The 20,579-nt window shown below is 39.2% G+C and overlaps 1 long non-coding RNA gene across 3 annotated transcripts in view; it reads right to left on the minus strand.

The window, feature by feature from the left end:
- The window catches only part of LOC144048929 (uncharacterized), a 155,657-nt gene that overhangs the window by 29,707 nt on the left and 105,371 nt on the right, over positions 1 to 20,579 (minus strand). The window contains exon 7 of one of the 3 annotated variants that reach the window (XR_013293451.1): positions 4,742 to 5,846. The exons of the other annotated variants lie outside the window; for them this stretch is intronic. This is a non-coding gene — a long non-coding RNA (uncharacterized LOC144048929). Of the gene's footprint in view, positions 1 to 4,741; positions 5,847 to 20,579 lie in introns of those variants that run through there. 3 annotated transcript variants of the gene reach the window in all.

Below are 20,579 nucleotides of genomic sequence, written 5' to 3' on the forward strand. Positions count from 1 at the left end.
TTACAGCGTTTGACGACAACATCTGGTTCCATTCAAGCGACTCTCAAACATAAAGTTCTTGAGCGCAACAAATCTGGATAACTGCAGTTATATTATTGGCCCATATCATAAAATTTATATCTGTCCTAAATGTACGATCAGATGTACAATAAAAAAAAAATATATATATATATATATAAATATAAGTTTTCATATTCTTGTTAACAAAAAAGTAGGGAATAATAGGCTGCATCCTTTAGTCATTTCATAATAATTCATAAAATTGAATTAAAATGAAAAAGATGTACTGTACTGTAAAAAACGAGTGTGATATTGATTTGTGTTGAGGTCATTTTTCTGCCACGAGATGGCATAATTGCATTTGTGAGATATTAGTGACAGCTCAGTGCATTTTTCTTTCTATATAATCTTGAACATTAAGTAACTTGTGAAATTCTGCACATTTTTTAAAATTGTGACAACTTGACCCCAATCTCCACAAATATATGCATTATTATTGCATTTATTACAAAATTTTGTCTGCTTCGCTGCGACTGGAATTCCCCCAGTACAGGCTTTCCTTGTTTGCACTGATTTTGACAACCCTAATATCCATATATATCCATATATATATATATATATATATATATATATATATATATATATATATATATATATATATATATATATATATATATATCCATATATATATATATATATATATATATATATATATATATCCATATATATATATATATATATATATATATATATATATATATATATATATATATCCATATATATATATATATATCCATATATATATCCATATATATATATATCCATATATATATACTGTATATATATCCATATATATATATATATATATCCATATATATATATATATATATATCCATATATATATACTGTATATATATCCATATATATATCCATATATATATATATCCATATATATATATATATATATATATACGTATATATATATATACATACATATATATATATATATATATATATATATATATATATATATATATATACGTATATATATATATATACATATATATACGTATATATATATTACGTATATATATATATATATATATACGTATATATATATATATAAATATAAATATATATATATATATATATATATATATATATGTATACATATATATGTACATATAAATATATAAATATATATATATGCTTCAGTTTCAGTGTCCAGCAGGATGAGTGAGTCACTGACTTCTGTTTGACTATTTTTCACAATAAGTCAACCTTGCACTGAGGGCAAACCCATTATGGCCGGAGTCCACCGGTATCAGGTTCTCCACAACGTGGACCAGTTATGATGTCATCCCACATTTGATCACTGATGTCTCCTTTGAAAGGGAACCCAAGAATGAAAACATTTCCTTTTTCTTAGTCTCGATTTCTTTGTCAGAAATTTTTTTTTTTTTTTTTTTTCACGTGTTGGACATCCAATGCTGTCCACACACCAATGAAGCAAACTATTGCTGAGAAACAGCATGTAACAAAGTAGGCGTGTTTTTTTTTTATTTATTTTTTTTAAAATCGCTTCATTTCTCCCGCCCGCGTGTGGAAGCGAAAAACAAGCCTGTCGATCAGTTCCGGGGAACATCTGGTTGAAACACCTGGAAGCCCGTGTGCTGTTATCTGCCATGCTACAGTAGTAGCTGTGATGGAGCACCTGTCCAGCGGATTCTGTTCATTTCCAAACGATCACTTTCACCTTCCCCGCTGCATTGCATTGTGGGCCAGAAGCTAATGATGCACTTGGGTTGCCGCCAAGACATTTTCTCTCCTCTTCTACGTCTGAGGCTGTCTCGCTCTCCCACTCATGGATTCTTTTTATCCAAATAAGGGCGGCTGAGATAAAGACTTGTTCCCGCAAGAGCGCGATTAGGCCTCGTGACCCCACCTCCTGGCAAGAGGTCACAGAGACCTCCATGTCGCTTTGTTTGCTAGTCGCACCCGTCACAGGACAGACTCAGGACAGGCCTGTTTTGTTGGCGCTCTGCTTTTTTTTTTTCTGTTGCAGGCTCCATGGAGCGTGTTGGTAGGCGGAGTCTCGTCTAGTTAGCTTATTTCTCATCCTTCATTTTGTCAAGTCGCTTTTTGTTATTCACACCCCCTTTACGCTTGCGTGCTGTTTTTGTTTAGATGAATACAGTCAAATCGACTTAGTGGTGTTTGTTTGCTTTGGAATCCACCAGCAGCATTGTTTTTTACGCTTCCTGACAACCTTAGCATCCATTTTCTATACCGCTTATCCTGTTCACGGTTCCACAAAAGCTGAAGTCCATCCCAGTTGATGTCAGGCTAAAGGCGGTTTATATTCTGGATTGGTCGCCATTCAATCAAAAGGGTCATGTAATATTTTGAGAAAAAAAACAAGTACATTTCTGGCAAATTTGTGAGTAAATCAAGGCAGGATGGAGACAGATTCATTTTTAATTGAAACTTTACTCTGTGGGTTCTAGAGTGACAACACTTCCTGATTCTCTATCAGCTGACTAACACTAACCAATCAGATGCTAGCATACTTTAGGTAAATGCAAGTGATTGACGGGGAGCGGCAAATTCGACACATCAACTAAACCAGTGGTCCCCAACCACCGGGCCGCGGCCCGATACCGGGCCGTGGGTCATTTGGTACCGGGTCGTGGGCCATTTGGTACCGAAAGAAAAAAAATTGCATTATTTTATTTTTTTTTCGAAAATTTTGTTTTATTTTGAAAAGTGGCCGGATTCTGTCTGTTACATCCGTCTCACTTGACAACTCTGTTGTTGGTGCGACATTACGGACGCCGTTAATAAAGTTGCACATGATTACACAGTAGATTTCCGTTCATTATTATTATAGAGAAAATACCACCGTTTTTTTCTTGTCATTTTATTTTGTCTCAATCAGCTAAACCTTTAGATTGGGCCGTGAAAATATTGTCAGACATTAAACCGGTCCGTTGTACAGAAAAGGTTGGGGACCACTGAACTAAACTACTTGTACAAAAAATATATATATAGTCGAAAATTTACGAGTTTTTGTCTCGGAATATTGCCCCCACCCTCTAAAAAAAAAAAATTCTACGTGGCTCGAATACGCCGTCGTAATTATCGGTGCCCCATCTCTCCATTTGTGTGCCATTTTTCTTTTCAAATATATGGATTGCATCCTACTGGTATCACGTTCAGTATTGTTGTCTTTGTTCGCAAACCTCAGACATTTTATACCATCTTGCATACAACTGTGTCTTCCGAGCAAAACAATAAAAACTAAATCCTATCGCTGATTAGTATTTAGCGAGCGTTCTAATGTCCCGTTGGGATGCGCAACCACTGTCCTACCTCAACAACAGCTCAGGCAATTTCTCTGTGGAAGTAAAAAAAAAAAGATCTATGGGCTTGAAAGGGGGTGAGGAGCGCTTGATGATTCCAGGATGCTCGGCATTGTCTCCGAAGAAGCGCCTTTCTCTCCGGAGTGGAAATCCTCAACAAGTATGTGGAGGGAATTTGAAGACTCATGTGTGGAAACTTGCAGTTTGCAGCCTGCAGGCTTCTCTTCTGTTGGGTTGACAACTCCCCCTCATCGCTGTTTTAATTATTGTAGCTCCTGTGAATCTTAAGGAGTTTCCCCCAAGGTTGCTGCATCCATAGAAGGATTGTTTCCCTTCTTTAAGAGATTTTCGATTGGTGGCAAAGACCTCCATTGATTTCGAATGATATCTAAATCGATGTTTGTGATCACTGAGGTCAGATTAGTAATTGGGGTGTGCCAGTGTTGTCTTGTGGGTGCGATATTCAAACCAATGGTGAATATGGCTTCATATCCAAGCATGAAACATGTTGATCTTGAATTATATCTAACCCAGATTGCTCAAGGAAGTTAAGTCAGTATAAAAGATCATCCTGAGTGATTTTTCCTTCTGGATTTAACGGGAACGTGGTCATGTTGACACTATAGCAAATGTTCCACCTGTTATCGCACATCTCTTTGTGTGGTTTCTTCTTCTACTACTACTATTTGTATTTCCTAAATTCTGGATGTGGCACCATGCTGCCTCTTGCAGTTTAGCCGTGGTTGCACAACAGGTTCAACTAAGCAGTAATGTATTATGGATGTATCATGATATGTCAAGTGAGATTTTTGCCAAACCGGGTACAACATGAACAGCGTTCCAAATAAAGGCACACACAGGCAAGACGGTATAAAATAATTCAAACAAAATCGATTTTGGGACATTTAAAATCGATTCTGAATCGTACTAAATGAAAATCGATTTTTTGGGCACACCCCTAATATATATATATATATATATATATATATACGCACGCACACACACAAAGCCACTAATAACAACATACAAACTAAAATTAAACAATAAATAAAAATTGAGTTGTGACTGGCAGGTGCCAAGTGTTTTAACGTGTTTTACAAACGTGACAAAGCCAAAAGTAATGATAGGTTTCTGGTTGTTGCACACATCAAGAAATAACACAACACAAAGCAACATGACTGAAATAATTTTTCCTTCACTTCCCAGGGTTTTGATTGACACCGGCAACGAGGGACTGACTGTTATTTAAATAAGCTGCTTCAAAGTTCATTAATATAACATTTTACTTTGTAATACAGTGCACCGCATGTCACTTGCTCATTAAATGACAGTTTATTTTTTATCCCCATTCAGGAGGTTCATAACAAATTCAGGGGGGAAAGCACAAAATAATTATGGAGAATTAAAAAAAGAAAAAAGAAAAAAAAAGCGGTTAAATAATGAGACTGATCATTAGCTTGTATCTCCAACCACAATAAGAATCTATCTATCCATCCAGCCATCCATCCACCTATCTATCTGAATGAGGTTTATGTGAATTCTCCACATTGGCAACAAAGATGTGTAGCGATTATTTGGGTTGCCGTAATGGCTTAATGAGAAATTTAGACGGTACTGAGGGGAGTTGTAATTTCCTCAGCAACCTCTGGGGCACCACGTTGACTTTCCTTGTTTGTAGGAGCAAAATAAACGATAAAAATCCTATTATCAAGTATTCATAATCTGAAGTTGCTACTTTAGTTCATCATGGAGTTCTTTGCTTTCATAAGAGAATTACTCATCCACTCAGTAAACACAAATGATTCGGCAGAAATTGAATTTCTGGACAACAAATGTATTACGTAACACACACATATATCAGTCACAGCCTAACCTATTAATAAAACGGAATAAAAATGCGAATGCAAAGATAAAAAGAAAACTTGCAACCTAACTAACTAAGATAAAAAAGGGTAGATGAAAAAGGTAGATGGGGGATAAAGATGGAAGCGTTTGACCTGTCAATTCTTTTATGTTTGAATAAAAGCATTGCACGGGTAGTATATGGTCAGATTGCAATGCAGGCGCAACTTACAGACTGGTTCAGTCACACGGGAGAGAGAGAGACTCGAGCGTCGATCCTTGGTTGAATGCTGGAATGCTGCACCAGGTCTCCGGTTGTTGGCGAGGCCGCGCGCAGGTCCTAGGCTGGCGCACGTCCCGCTGCAATGCTGCCCGGGAGTCTCTGGCTGCTGGTCAGTGATGCACGCGCGGCGTGGAGGTCGCGGCAGGTCCTTGTGTGGGCGCCTCAGACTCACGGCTGGAACAGACGCACGCCTTGGGGGATGCGCAGGATGTTTGCGAGTCCTTGCTTGATGCGCGCTTTGGGATGCGCATTGTGGCTCAAAGGAAGAAGCCGCGTGGTCACCCTCAGCGACCACGTTTCTCGTGATGATCAGGAAAAGTTCATGGGGCCAGACGTGAGGTGGAGAGAGGGCGGAGAAGCTGCAGGGAAGAGAGAGTCCTTGAGCATTTCATAGGGCGAAGGAGAGTTCAGAAAAAGAGAGCCCTTGAGCAGTTCATGGGGAAGAGAGTTCAGGAAAAGAGTTCCAGGAAAAGAGAGAGAAGTTCCTTCGCGCGCTGGTTTTAAAAGCTGTGTCACCGGGGGGGTTTGTCGGGCCGTAGCCCCGCCCCTTCCGTGCGCATGAAGCAGACTTGCTTTTGGGATAGTATTTGATCATTTTTGGATCAGAATTGACAAGCCAGATGCTTCATTTATCGTTCTGAACACATTTCCAACATTACCGCGATCATAAAGTTATTGAATCCGCTAAGCTTACTAATTAGCTAAACTTAGGTGGCTACAGAAATTACACACATCATTCATTTGAGATAGACATACAGGTTGCGTACAAAGATAAACAACACGTTACTTGATGTCAGTCAAGTACACAGAGTCCGTGTATGTCCCGAATTATGTAGACTTCAGATTAATTAGGAGCGGCAGAATTCTTGAGGATAACCGATAGTGACCGCTGGAGGGCACTGTTGTACCATATAACTTCCAAGGGGCATTGTTTAAAAAAAAAACTATTCCTGTGGATAGGCCAGACCATAAAAGATGGTCTGGGGACTGCTTATCAGACAGGAATTCAGGTCTGTCGGAGCTGTGATATGCGTTTTTCCTGGGGGTTATAAAACGAAGTCCAGTCCCTGCTGGAAAGAAACTCAAAGAGTCCTTTTGAACTGAAAACACAGAGTTAAGACACGCATACACATTCCCCAGGGGGAAATGTTTAAAAAGGCACGTAAAATGAAAAAATTGAGGGTGACGGGCAATATTCGTTACAGATGTATTTATGTGCCATATTTGGGCTTTCACCGCAGTTTCCACCTGTGAAATGCAAATTTAATCGGAGCAGGGTCCTACACGGACGGCATGCAAATCATCTTATCGAACGGTCACGCCGTACGCGGCACTCCTGACCCTCAGCCGCTGCATCTTCAATATTTTTCTTCAGTCGACTGGCCGGCTCGCATCGGCTGAGCGGCGAGTAGGAGGAAATTCAAAGAGAAAGCCCTGAAGTTGTGTCGAGAGACGCTCTGTGCTTTGGGTGCGTGCAACACAAATAGAGAGGACCTTCGACCTTGATACTGTAGCTTTCGTGCTTCAGGCTGGAGACTACAGGAACAATGGAGTCATTTATAGTATATAGATTACAGCAGGGGTCCCGCAATGCCCTGTTGACAGACCTTTCTTTTTTCCTAATAGGCATACAAGATTAACGTGAAATGTTAATTAGCAGATGAAAATGAGAATTAAACTGCAGTTTAATATGAAATCAATATTCTCTCATACAGAACTCCCTTCACAAATTATATTGACATGAAACGATAATAGGGCGAATTAGCATGCTGATGTATGCATGATTTGGAAATGTGTAACACTGGTCTGAATGCAAACTGAACTAATGTTAGAGAACATTCCAGGTTTTTTCTTCATCTTTATCACAGAACTATTTATGAACTACTATTTTAAAAACAAAACAAAAAACACACACACACACACACACACACACACACACACACAAAACCTTAATAAGATAAGGCAAATGAGAACAGATTCTCATTTGCAATGCTAACCCGGCAGTGTAAAACAAAGCAAAAAGCATGTTCAAGGTCAATGATCTTGCACTTGCAAGGACCTTTTGAAAAGATTTCGTACATTACGAATCCATTTTCTTTTGCCTTGAAAGTGACCATTTCGTTAGTAAGATACAATAACGATGGATTATTGTGTTATAGGGTGACAACCATTTAACATTTAAAATGACAAAAACAGCTTTTTGCAAGCAAGCAGTGGTGACATAATACATTGTTTAAATGTCATAAATACATTGTTTAAATAGAATTATTATTTTTAAGTGTTTGGCTGTAACAATACAGGTCGGAAGGAAAAAGTAAAATTTTACCGTTTACCGACACGGGCAAGAAGACTGAACATTTGTCAAGGAAAAAACCCTGGGAGATTGTGGCTCTTCACCAATCAGCAGAGCCGATCATACTCCGGGCAGACACCCAGTTATTATATCTCTGTTTTTTCCCTGAACGCTTCTGTAAAGGTAAGCCTTAACGCTTAGCAACATTGGAACATGTTTTTTTGTTTTTTACAGTATCTCCATTTTTAATGTTTACATTTCAATTCAATGTTCTTAAAAACATTTTTTTTTAATATCTCTTACATTGGATATTTGTTGATCCAGTTTCTGTGTTATTATAATAAACATACATACCGTACATAGGATTACTGTACTTGATCAACGGAACGGCAGCTGACTCACACCATGCTAACCGCTAACTAGCCTTGAGGCTAACCAATGCCGTTTTAATGAAAATAAGACAAGCTGTCATCTATTCTGGCTCAGTATTTAAATTGATAGCATTTCTAACAACTGATACTCACTGTTTAGCATGATTACAGGGAAAAAAAACTAAAACGAACCCTTCATTTCAACGCCGTCTCCTCCTCCCAATCTGAAAAATCGAATGTGGTGGGTACACAAAAACATCTTCTTTGTGCTGCAATCAGCAAGAACACGGCGTCGGACAGAGACTCTACCAAAGAACTACAATTTTAGACAGCTTTTAATGCATACCTATCCATTATTAATTTTCCTGCACTAGATCATTTTGGTGGACAGTTGCTAAATGTATGCAGTGGGCAAATCTGAAGCAGAAACTCACCATTAAAAGGCAGAAGACCTCACTACTCTATAGCTTCGCACACTAAGTCCCATGGGGTCTAATTTATGCAGTTTTAACAATCAGCCCCCGCATTGTATTTAAGCAGATAAAGGTAAAGTGTAAAAATCCTTTGACCATACCACAAAGCGAATCAAATATGTGAAGTGGTTTGTGCATTTGTGATGTGATGTAACTAAACATTCATGGATCAAAAATGGTTTTATCTTCTTTGAGCTTCTACATTACACAAACTTAAAACGTTTTTTTTTTATATATTTTTTTAAAATATAAATACTAGGGGTGTGAATTGCCTAATACCTGGCGATTCGATTCGTATCCTGATTCATAGGTCACGATTCGATTCTATACGATTAATCCCGATACAAATCTATAAATTGATTATTGCGATTTTTTTTAACTCAAATTTAGAAAAAACTAATCCGTAAACTTGTACATGTATACTGTACGATTTGTATGAAAATGTATTTATTTATCTGAAACTTTTGAGCCACTTTATTTAACAAACAATCTGTTGCAATCTGTTTCATGTTTGAACAGCATTGATATAAAATATGAAGGCTTCATTTTCCATTAATATAACATTCTTCCATGCTTAACGTGTGAACCCTAACCCTAAGTAAGACGCTTTGTTGAATACTCTCATAAAAAAAATTATGTTTAAAAATTGATTCGGCCGCATATCGAATCGATTCGAGAATTGCGCGCTGTAATATCGCGATATATCGCCGAAACGATTTTTTTTTTTACTCAAATTTAGAAAAAACTAATCCGTAAACTTGTACATGTATACTGTAAGATTTGTATGAAAATGTATTTATTTATCTGAAACTTTAGGCTTATAACTGAGCCACATTAATTAACAAACAATCTGTTGCAATCTGTTTCATGTTTGAACAGCATTGAAATAAAATATGAAGGCTTCATTTTCCATTAATATAACATTCTTCCATGCTTAACGTGTGAACCCTAACCCTAAGTAAGACGTTTTGTTGAATACTCCCATAAAAAAAATTGATTCGGCCGCATATCGAATCAATTCGAGAATTGCACGCTGTAATATCGCGATATATCGCCGAATCGATTTTTTTTTACTCCCCTAATAAATCCCATTGTTTTTAATTTCGGGTAGCTGTGGCATAAAATTGACATTATGTTGTTCTAGCTCATGTATTAAGGAGCAGGAGATATAATGTTTGGAACACTTAGACTACAGTATATGGATTTGGTCAGAGGGTGTTAGAAATGTTGGGCCTTAAGGCAAAACAAGAAAACATGATGGCATAAGATGTTTGTAGTGAGCCTCTGCAATCTTATTCGACCGTCAGCTGTGTCCGCTCAAACATTAATGCCGTGTTTTCCTGGTCAAGCTCCCCAGGCGTTCGATGTCTCGACACCACGTTTGGAGCTCTTGTAGGTGATCAATTATTACAAAGATTTTAAGAAAGCTTCCTGCGGCGTGCTCTCTTCTTCCAAATCACGCTTTCAATTCGCCAAATCCATTTCCTCACCTTTTGAGCAGAAAGTCTTTTCAGTTCAAGGCTTCAACTTTTGATTTGCAAAGCTCTTTAATCTCTTTTAAGTTTGTTGATCCAAACAAAGGGTGAACAGGAAAGGAAAACAGATCGACCTCATCTACCGGTAGGCTACTCCACATACAAATTGATATTTTCTATCATCGGCATGGCTAGTGCTTCAGTTTGAAAGAAATGATTTGGGCCTGTGTCAATGTGTCGTCCTTGAACCGAATCATCATCTCTTAAAAGCTGTTTATTTACCATGGACCTGTTTTCAACACACACCTTTAATTTGGCTTTACCACCGTGTCCATGCTCATGGTCATTCCCATTCCCATTCACAAACATTGATGATGAAATCTAACACAGCCTCCACAGCGGCCCTTTGGGTGTCATCAGGGCGCAGCGTGCATTGATTAGCCGTCGTCCCTCCGCCTTTCCCTACCAGGCTGCAAGTCCCACTGGGAGGCGGCCATTACACCGCAGCCGGCCACAGGGAACGCTCAAGGACAATGAGTGCAAACAGACTCGGTATACCACTTAAATAGGAGTGTATCGGATTGGGCGCTACTAAAAAAGCAAGAGAGTCTGGAGACATAGACGAATGGGGGAGGTAGTCCAACAATAACTGTGATGCATGATGGGATTTTTTATTTTTTTTTGCAAGGTCTCTATCGGATAAAAACATTTCTTCGGAAGAAAACCTCATATACGAGACTACAAAAATTAGCATTGAAATGTAACCCCAAAAAAATGTTGAGAAGGACGGGACGTACCGAGCTTCCACGCTAACATAATAGATACCAATAATTATGTGACATGAGTGGGAGACATCAACAGGAAGGCTGGGAAAACTGTGCTACGTCGACTGCCAGCAGTTTGTCAAGTTGACATCAAACGCGCGCAAGTTAGCAAAACCATGCTAATGAATATAGCCACCTTTGTGACTGTGAAGTTATAAGAACGTATGCGCTAATCTTTGCTAACTAACAACATAAACAAGACAATAGGCGGGTTTGAATTTGTGAATTTTCAAAAAAGGCCAAAATAAAACAGATTGGAAAAGCTAGAAATTCGAAAAAGGGCCCATAATTCGCAAAAAAGTTTTTTTCCCCGATTTTGAAGCGTATCGGAAAAAGAAAAATGCGAAATTTTGGCTATGGAAGCAGGTTTTGCGGATAAACACTGACAAGACCGGATATTACGTTATACGTACGTTTGTAGCCACAAAGCATTGGCGGTTGATAAAGTAAAGTACGTTTGGGTGGGACGACAAAACAGAAATCTTTTTGGAATTAAAGAAGCGAATACTAATGCGATTTTAGATGGAAAACCGCAAAGAAACGCTAGGGTTTGTCAAGAATTACAAAAGCAAACTCATACGACGTCATCGCACGGCGCAGTCGCTTCCTGTTCTTCTTCTTCTTTTAAATGACTGGTTGGATCACATCTCTATGGTGTATACCGCCACCTACAGCAATGGAGTCCCGTCTCAATATTCACAAAAGAAGAACGGATAGAAACGGACATAAGTCGCATGTCCGTTTTGCGCGTTTTTCAGTAAATTTACAGTAAATAAAATCTTAGATCTTTCAAATTTTGAGGGTGGTTGGATTTATGTTAGGGGTGCTTAAACACGCCTATGATTGAGATATCTGCTTGGCTAAGTGGTCCAATTGCTGTCATTTTTTTTTAGGGAATTGAGAGGTTCCTTCACAGCACAACGCCAGGAAAACAAATCCAAACCTATTCTTTGTATACAAGGTGTGTCAGAAAAGTTCCAGGACGAGCGTCACTAAATATATTTTAAATCCCAAATTCGAAGTTTTCCTCTTGGAAGTAATCCCCTCTAGAGTCTAATGTGCTTTCATGCACTCCCAGAAGGATACTTTTTGGATCCTCCACAGCTATTTCATCACGGCCAGGTTGATGTCCATGGCTTCAAAATGGGTCCTTCTCAATGATTGGAAAAGAGGAAAATGTTAAATAAACAGAGCAAGTTCGAGTGAAAAAGACGGTTGCTCCGGCACAGCAACGTTTTGTTTTGTTTTGTTCTTTTTTTGGGGGGGGGGGGGGGTGTCGGGGTCGGTCAGGAAGTTTTACTGTAATTATGTTTTTGTTGCAAAAAAAAAAATCTGATTTTTTTCTTTCTTTTTTTTTCTTTCTTCTTTCAGGAGAGCTCAGTATTGTTCATTCAATTTGACATCATCATTGCTCTCCTTTTTTAAAAAAAAACAAATAAATTAAAAAAAAATTTAATAAATGTTTTTTTTTTTTTTAAATATATATACATATATACACATATATATATATATATATATATTTTTTTTTTTTGTATGTGGGTGAGTATGTGTATGTGTGTGTGCGTGCGTGCGTGCGAGCGTGTGTGTATTCATCAGTTCACCTAAAGCCCATTAAAAAAAATCCCATACTAATAATATAATATAATAATAAATTGCCAAATGCAGAAACATCAATGGAAGTTATCACGATGTAGTGGCTCTCGCTAACAGACAGAATTAAGTAACCAGAATTAGGTTAAAAAATTCTATATACGTAGACCATGTTTCTATAAATTTTGATATTTGGTTTTTATTTGAGGCAGATATTTTTTCCATTAAAATGTGATTTATGAGGAGGTTAGACCATTGGTCGATATTCAGAGTTTGTTTATTTTTCCAGTTAACAAGAATTGTTTTTTTTTGCGATAGTAAGGGCTACAAGTGTAGATTGGAATTGTTTATGTGGTAAGTCAGTTGTTGTTAGGTCACCTAGCAAACACAAGTTTGGAGATAAAGGTATCCGACAGTCCAAAATAGCGGAAAGTTTTTCTAAGACTTTAGTCCAGAAATACATAACCGGAGTACATAACCATAAAGCATGAACATGAAGATTTTTTATTTCCTGATATGTAGATAATTTAAATTGTTGTTGTTTTCAATTATATATTCACGTATCAAAAGCAACACACATTTGAATATGTCAGTCTGGCAGTATCAAGCAGCCTATAGGACCCAAAAAAAACACACCTACAGTGTTGGTCGACGCCAGATATCATAATTGTTGGTCCATCTCGTTCACATACTTTTCACTCCCTGCCCTAACTGGCTGTCCACCACAGGTGACCCCGTAATTGCCCCTCAGCAAAGCGTAGCAATGAGCCGAGGACTCCCCTGCACCATCAAGTATCAAATGATCATTAATGGGCAGGGTCGGGACGGGGTGCACGAGTGGCATGCTAATAGGGAATTTCTCGCCAGTGCACAACACGGCAGAAAGCTAATTTAGCTGCGGAAAGTCAATCTCAGACGCCTTGTCATAGGCGGAGGGGAAATGTTGGGGGGGGATAGCAGAGTGGGAATGTGGAAAGATGGGAAGCCGCCCCGCTCGAGCACCGTATTGATCATCTTTCTGCAGTGTTGACACAACGCATAACTCTGCAGAGCAGCCTCACCTGCTTTGCACCGCAGCCATTCATCGGAGACCTCCGTGTTTGCTGCCCCTTGGCAACCAAACAACAACAAACCAGATTGGTACGGAGACAATGCCTATTTGCGAATAACACCGGTTTCTTGTTTTTGTGTTTTTAAAATGAGGCGCATTCTTCTTTCAGAGTTATATCTCAGACGAGTGCTGTTACAGCTGAGAGCAGAGGGGGAACACAGATTTAACACTCGGGCAAATTCAAGCATGGCAAGGCTCCTCCTGCAGTTGAATAATAAATGACTGCTTTTTATAAGATGGCTAATTAGAGGAGATGACGCTGTGTGCTCACACCGTGGTCTCCACCTCGATATTGTTCCACTCTATGGCTGAATCTCTCCATACATGAGAGATGAGCAGATAAGTGATGGGAATTAGATAAAACAGCAACGTGAAAAAAGCAGATACATGACAAGCAATTAGAAGAATAAGCAAGCATGCTAATGCTAGCTTAGCCCTGTTGCTGTACTGCTGTACTCAACAGTTTACAATTTGGCGAGTGTGTTTTGTTGCCGCCTAAGCGTGCTAAGGATTCATTTTGTCTCCTTGACGTGACCCAAGGCCACATGACGAAAGGGAAAAATAGACAGGAGACCCTCATTCTCTTCCAGTTTTGCCAAATGACCATGTCGAGCTGTCTGTACATTAGAAACGGAGCCCAGTCCAAGGATGAATAGTCCTAATTTGCGTTATTGTTTACGTTTTAGATGTACAGTGGTACCTCGGCTCACGAACGCTTCAGCTCACGAACTTTTCGCCTCACGAACATTAAATTCGCGAGCATTTTGTCTCGGCTGACGAACTAGTTTTCGGCGGACGAACCAAATCTCGCGACACGAGAAATCACGAGAAGCCGACGCACGCTCACGGCGTCCCAGTTCGTCGCCCCCTTTGGTTTGTGTTCGGTAGACATTTTGGATCATTTTGGAGTACTTCTGGAGTGTACTTTTGCTACCATGGGACCGAAAAAGACCCCACAAAAGGCTAGTGTTAAGCCTAAGAAGATATTGAAGAAAATTACGGTCGAGCAGAAGAAGGAGATCATCGACAAACACCAACGAGGTGCGCGTTTGTCAGCGTCAAGTGAGAGCATCAAGACCATGTTAGCAAAGTGGAGTGATGTGCAGGATTTTGTTGAACAGTACCATTCAGAAAAGACTGTGGCTATGAGAATCATCAACATGATGAATGATAATGTGATGCCTCAGTTTCGTAAGACCTTACAACTCAGAACGCAACAGGTGTCAATTAAGAGGTTTTTAGTCAGCAACAAGGATAAAGAGTCTCCTAAGAAGCAAAGAAGAGAAGCCACACCGGAGGACTCTCCTTCCAAACAGTAACTCCCTCCCTCCCTCCTCCTCCCACACCATTCCATCAAGCCTTCAACTACTGTACCATCACAAAGGCAAGTTGCAAGTTTTGCAAATAAAAACACTTTATTATACAGTACAGTGTATTTCTTTAATTACAATACAATAGCACATTTATTATACATAAAATAAGGTATATTTTGTGTAGTTTTAAGGCTGTTTTATGGGGACCTGGGAACGGATTATTCTCATTTCAATGGTTTCCTATGGGAAATACTTGTTTGGAAGACGAACTTTTCGGCTCACATACTCTCTGTGGGAACCAATTAAGTTCGTGAGCCAAGGTACCACTGTAGTCAATAACCCTTTCAAAACCCAAATATTGGAAATATTTGGGTTTTGAAAGTCCATGTAAACAAGCGCAAAAACCCCTATTATGCTATTATTCGTTTTTCAAAACCACGAATAAGTTACCCCTTTTCTAACCCGAATATACGGTCATATAAACGCATTCACAACATTTCAATTGAGCGGAACATTATATTTGCAAGGAGTCTCGATCTTTTGAGTAAAAGGAGCTACTTCTATGCGTGGCAACTGTCCTACGTTGCTACTGGCTAAACCAGCCTAACTGGATTACTGTACATTGATTTCTCTGTGGCGCTTTCACATGATTTTCTATCTCTATGGTGTCTATACACACACATACATAATATATCATGTGTGTATAGTCCATGCGTCTGGCGCGCAACCCGCTGGAAATACACGATTAGAGGTAAACAAACATGTCGACGCAGCATCGAGGAGGAAACCGACTACTTTATTAAGAGTGGGGCGTGACATGAATATAATGTCAGCGCAAATCACGTCTATTTATGTATTGTCCGTACGTTGCCATTTCGATCGGGTTATGTGTACGGGAGTAAACGGTTATCCCGAATGTTTCAGAGACCGGAAATTTGACCTTAATCCGAATATTGACCACATTCAAATACAGTCATTGATACGCACCTTTTGACTATGTATTAAATGTGACATTAAAGATGCAAGCAATAGTCACCAAGAATTTTGAAAAGAAGTCTTGTAAGGCGAGCGGATCCACACCAAAATAGAATGTTTTCTTTCTGGGCAATCAGAAAAACAGTTTATTTGTATTCCAAACTGTTGGTACATTCCAGCTTGAGTTCTGTCTGAATAAACAGGATGTGACTTACTTGCAATAAGTCTAAGGAAATCGTCAAACTTTTATCAGATGAGGCTCCTTTTGAATTGTTAATTGAATTCAATTCCGTTTGATACCACGGCACACAATACCATCCCTCTGTTTAATGGCAGCCAGTTGATGTCGTTTGAAAGTGTAATGGTCTAATTTGATCAGACAGTTCTGAAAATCCAAACTGTGTTTATGGATTCCGCATGGGTGCTACAGCCGGGGGATGACTTGTTCAAAACCACCAACATGGAAGGAAATCTTCTTGTTTCAAAACTCTGTGGTATAAAGCAAGGATAAAAGAGCTTGGACCTGAGCAGCCTGATCTACACATTTGTCATCTGACAAGTGATCCAGGAAGAAAAGTACTAGGGTGACTGATTTCAGTCATAAAATTGTAAATCTGCAGCCTCGAGAGAGCGATAAGGGAAGTAATCTGCTTTTAGTATTGAGGCACTTTTTTTTTTTTTAAATGTATTATTTAATTTTTTTGTGTGTTACACAGGAGACCCATGTTTAAGTTGTCAAAGTAACCTTTTTTTTTTACACAATGACAAAATTCAATTTGCTAAAACAACTGAAAAGGTGCATGGAGTCTTCAGGCTGTAATTTGAATCTGATGCAGATTTGGACACATTAAGGACACATTATGCCTTTTTTCTTTCACAAGGTAAAACACTTCCTGTTCGTCTTAATACAATGTCAGTGATGTGTTTTTAGTATGAGCACCTCATGAATCAAGAATTACCGCAGCCTGTTTTTCATCTTGCGTTGAGGAGGCTGTCCATAGCGACTGTATAAACTGCACCCAATATACTGCTGGGCAAATATGGATTAAGTTATGTAACCATGACGACTAGGGGCAGATCTACGGAATTGCATGTTGGGTGGACACCTGAGCTTAGTCACATGATGCATTAAATAAAAAAAATGTTAGCCAGAAGGCAAAATATGATTTTCTTTCATATTGCTTTCCTATTCTAGCCCATGAAGCTGCTTTGGTGGTAAATTTAATGTTCTAACTTGCATGGCAAGTCAAGTTTATTTAATCACACAAGAATCTCAAAGGGCTTCACATGCCCGCAGTTGACAAATATCAACCACATTCCCTAATCGAACCACAAGAGGGCAAAAAAACTCCAAAAACTTTTTAACTTCATAATAATTTTTGTTTCGCTAACTATTGCTCAGTGTAGACGGTAGACCACTATAGCTAGCCGCAGTGCACTGTTAGCTAAGTATGTTAGCACCTAGCAGCTAACATACTTAGCTAACAGTATGTTAGCAGCAGTGTAAACCACTGTAGCTCGCTGCAGTGCACTGTTAGCAAAGCTAAGTATGTTAGCAGCTACCATACTTAGCTAACAGTGTATTTTAGCATATAAACAACTTTGCTAACAGTACACTGTAGAAAGCTACAGTGATCTGCACTTAGAAATAGTTAAGCACAAGCTAAAAATTAAGCTAACAGTGATAGCTATTATAACATTTTTAATTCTTCATTTCATATATTAACCATTGTTACACATTATTAACATTTTAATTCTTTATATTAACCTTGTCGAAATGTTTTGTGTCCTGTGCAGAGCAGATGGTGTTGATTTCGGTATAATCTGACCTTAAGCTGGGACATACTATTTAGTCTAAAAGTTCCTTCTCAGCGCTTTGTGCGAAAACACATTTGGTCCTTGAGAACAGAATCTGTTTCGAACATGCACCCCTGACTCTGTTTTCGCCATCGCTCATGGAAAAGTACCCAGAGAGTATGTTTTGTCTACAAATGAAAGAGAGGCGGTCGGTTTTAACTATAAGAAGCCATTTTACACGCGGAAGAGACACATTTCGACGCTCTGAATCCCACCTGTTTAAGTGATGAATTAGAGGCTGTTAAATGTCCAGAGATCTCTGTTGGATTAAAAAAACATTTTTGCAAAGGTGTTTTTTCTTACATTAAATCTGTCTTCAAATTTTGGAACACGCAAAGAGGACAAATAATTTTATTCCTCTTTCAACAGTTAGCTAAGCAATACAAAAATAACAGATCTTGCTTGTTGTAAATGGGCCCGCTTCAGTGTATTCTTAAGACAAACAAAGAACCAGTTAAAGTTTACTCCTGTGTCCGAAGATTCATTTTACTGTAATTAATGTTAGCTCTCAATCATTTGGAGTGTCACGTTCCAAGCCAAATGCGTTGGCATTCTATTAATTCACGTCTGTGGTAGGTCCGCCGTGTTACTCAATATGGTACAACGCTTCAACAACCCTTCGTCCTTCTCCCGCCACTTAAACGCGGCGACAGCCGTATCCAACATCGCCGCCGCATTCCAGTGTAGTGTGGAAGTAGTAGTCAAATGAACGTCAGAGTGACTTCTCGGAGAGATTAGGTCACACTCGAGACGGCCGGCGGATCAGAGGTCGATTGGACTGCATCCAATTAGCTGCCTGTGACGGGAGGCCGTGACGGGGCTAACGCTGCGGCGACATCTTATTCCTCATGGAGGGATGGAAGCGTTGAAGAATAATAGAAGAACAAACAAGTCACGACTCTGGCAGAAAACCCAGCAGATACTCATTAGAGGAGAATCTCTCCTCCTGCCTCTGCGCCATCCTCCCTTCTTTGCTCCAGTGGATGAGATGAGAGAGGGGGGGAGGAAAAAAAAATCTTTATTCAGGCTCATTTAGACAATGCTAGCAATTTTTCCACTTTGCAGAATACACAGTGAGCAGTATTGACAGCTCGTTTGATTGTGCTCATTTCAAGTGTTTGGAGATCTGCCTGAGGTGACAGCGTCTCCTCTTTCAAAGGCGAAGCAGCGACACTTTGAGAAGAAACACTTCCTTGGAGTTTTGCGCTTTTCTTTATTTCTAAATGATGTCAACTATTCATTCATGAACTTTAATACAGCTCGGCTGCACGGATTTTTAAAAAAAAATAGGAGTGAGACTGCCGTTCTTTTATCAGAGACAAACAAATATACGGTAAAGGTTAGGGTGAAACCACAGCGTAATCCATAGCCACTATTTATAAATGTATTTTCATAAAGTAAAAGTTCGAAAATGCCAAAAGGCAGAAAAAACAGGATCATCATTATCAACAGATCTCAAGTATTTACTCCAACAGAGCAATAGAGCAGCCCTCCCCAGGAACGAAACTCTTCTTGGTCGTTAAGACAGTAAACAAGTGGAAGGAAAACGAGGCTGAGGGAAACCTTTGATGTGATGTTTAAAATAGGCACAGTGACGTGCCTGTTCGCCGCCGCGAGACCATCAGCCGCTCAGGCAGGAAGTTCTGCAGTCCTGGCACGGAGCTGCAGTGGCCCTGGACCAGAGCCTTGTCACAGGACCTACTTGGTAACCCACTAATGGTCCCTGAACAAGCGGCCTCTAGGCCAATGCACACCTGTGTTTTGCTGTTCAATCATCACCAGCTGGCCTTAGCAAAGAATTCGGCCGAGGTCATGCAAAGGGCACAAGATTTGTATTCAAAAGGTATAATGCGAGGGATGCAGATTGCCCCTAAATGGTCGCATTTTGCCCCCAAAATTTGAGATTTTTCATGCACGACCACTAAATCTGTCATTTTTTTATCACCGAAACGATGACGTAAAGAAACTAATCTTTTTCCAGATTATACGGAAGTTCTTTGCCTCGAGGTGCAATAGTATTCAACTTCCAGTGAGCAGCATGAAAGTGAAAGAGAAAACTTTAACACACCTGATCCCTATTCACACACGCATGACACCTAATTGGACCCAATTTGGACAGTTTCACCTAGGGGTGTATTCACTTTTGTTTCCAGCAGATAAAACATTTTCAATAATGTTTTAATAATGTCAACAATTTTCAACAATTCATTAATTTGCTCCCCAAAACGTATAAATATATTCTATTTTAAATGTTTTAAGTGTCCCAAAGACGTATTTCTATGTTTTTTTTTGTGTTTTTTTTTTTTTTTTAGAATTTATGCTAGAGCATACAGAAGGCTTTGATGTAGCCTCTAAACCAGAGGTGGGCATCGAGGGCCGCAGTCCTGCAGGTTTTGCATGTTGCCCTTCTTCAACACAGCTGATATATGATCAGCTCATCAGCAAGCTCTGCATAAGCCTGATAATGATCCTGTTGATTGGAATCAGCTTGTGTTGGAAGTGAGAAACCTCCAAAACCTGCAGGACTCCGGCCCTCGAGGGCCGAGATTGCCCACCTCTGCTCTAAACTGAAGAGAACGGGTGAATCAACGGTAGTAATTACAAAAATGGCCAGCAGATAGCAGCAGAGCATAAGAGATCAACCAGGGCCATGTTGCAAACAAGCTCATTTACCCACAGTTCTAAACAGATTTGTGACTAATGATGAAACTTAGCTGTGTTCTAATGCTAATTGCTGCAAAACGGAAACAGATAGAAATATACTTTTTTTTCCTGATGAAAGAACAGACTCTAATCTTTCTTTTTGTAGG

Source organism: Vanacampus margaritifer, chromosome 3 (assembly GCF_051991255.1).
Source record: "Vanacampus margaritifer isolate UIUO_Vmar chromosome 3, RoL_Vmar_1.0, whole genome shotgun sequence".
NCBI classification, from domain to species: domain Eukaryota; kingdom Metazoa; phylum Chordata; class Actinopteri; order Syngnathiformes; family Syngnathidae; genus Vanacampus; species Vanacampus margaritifer.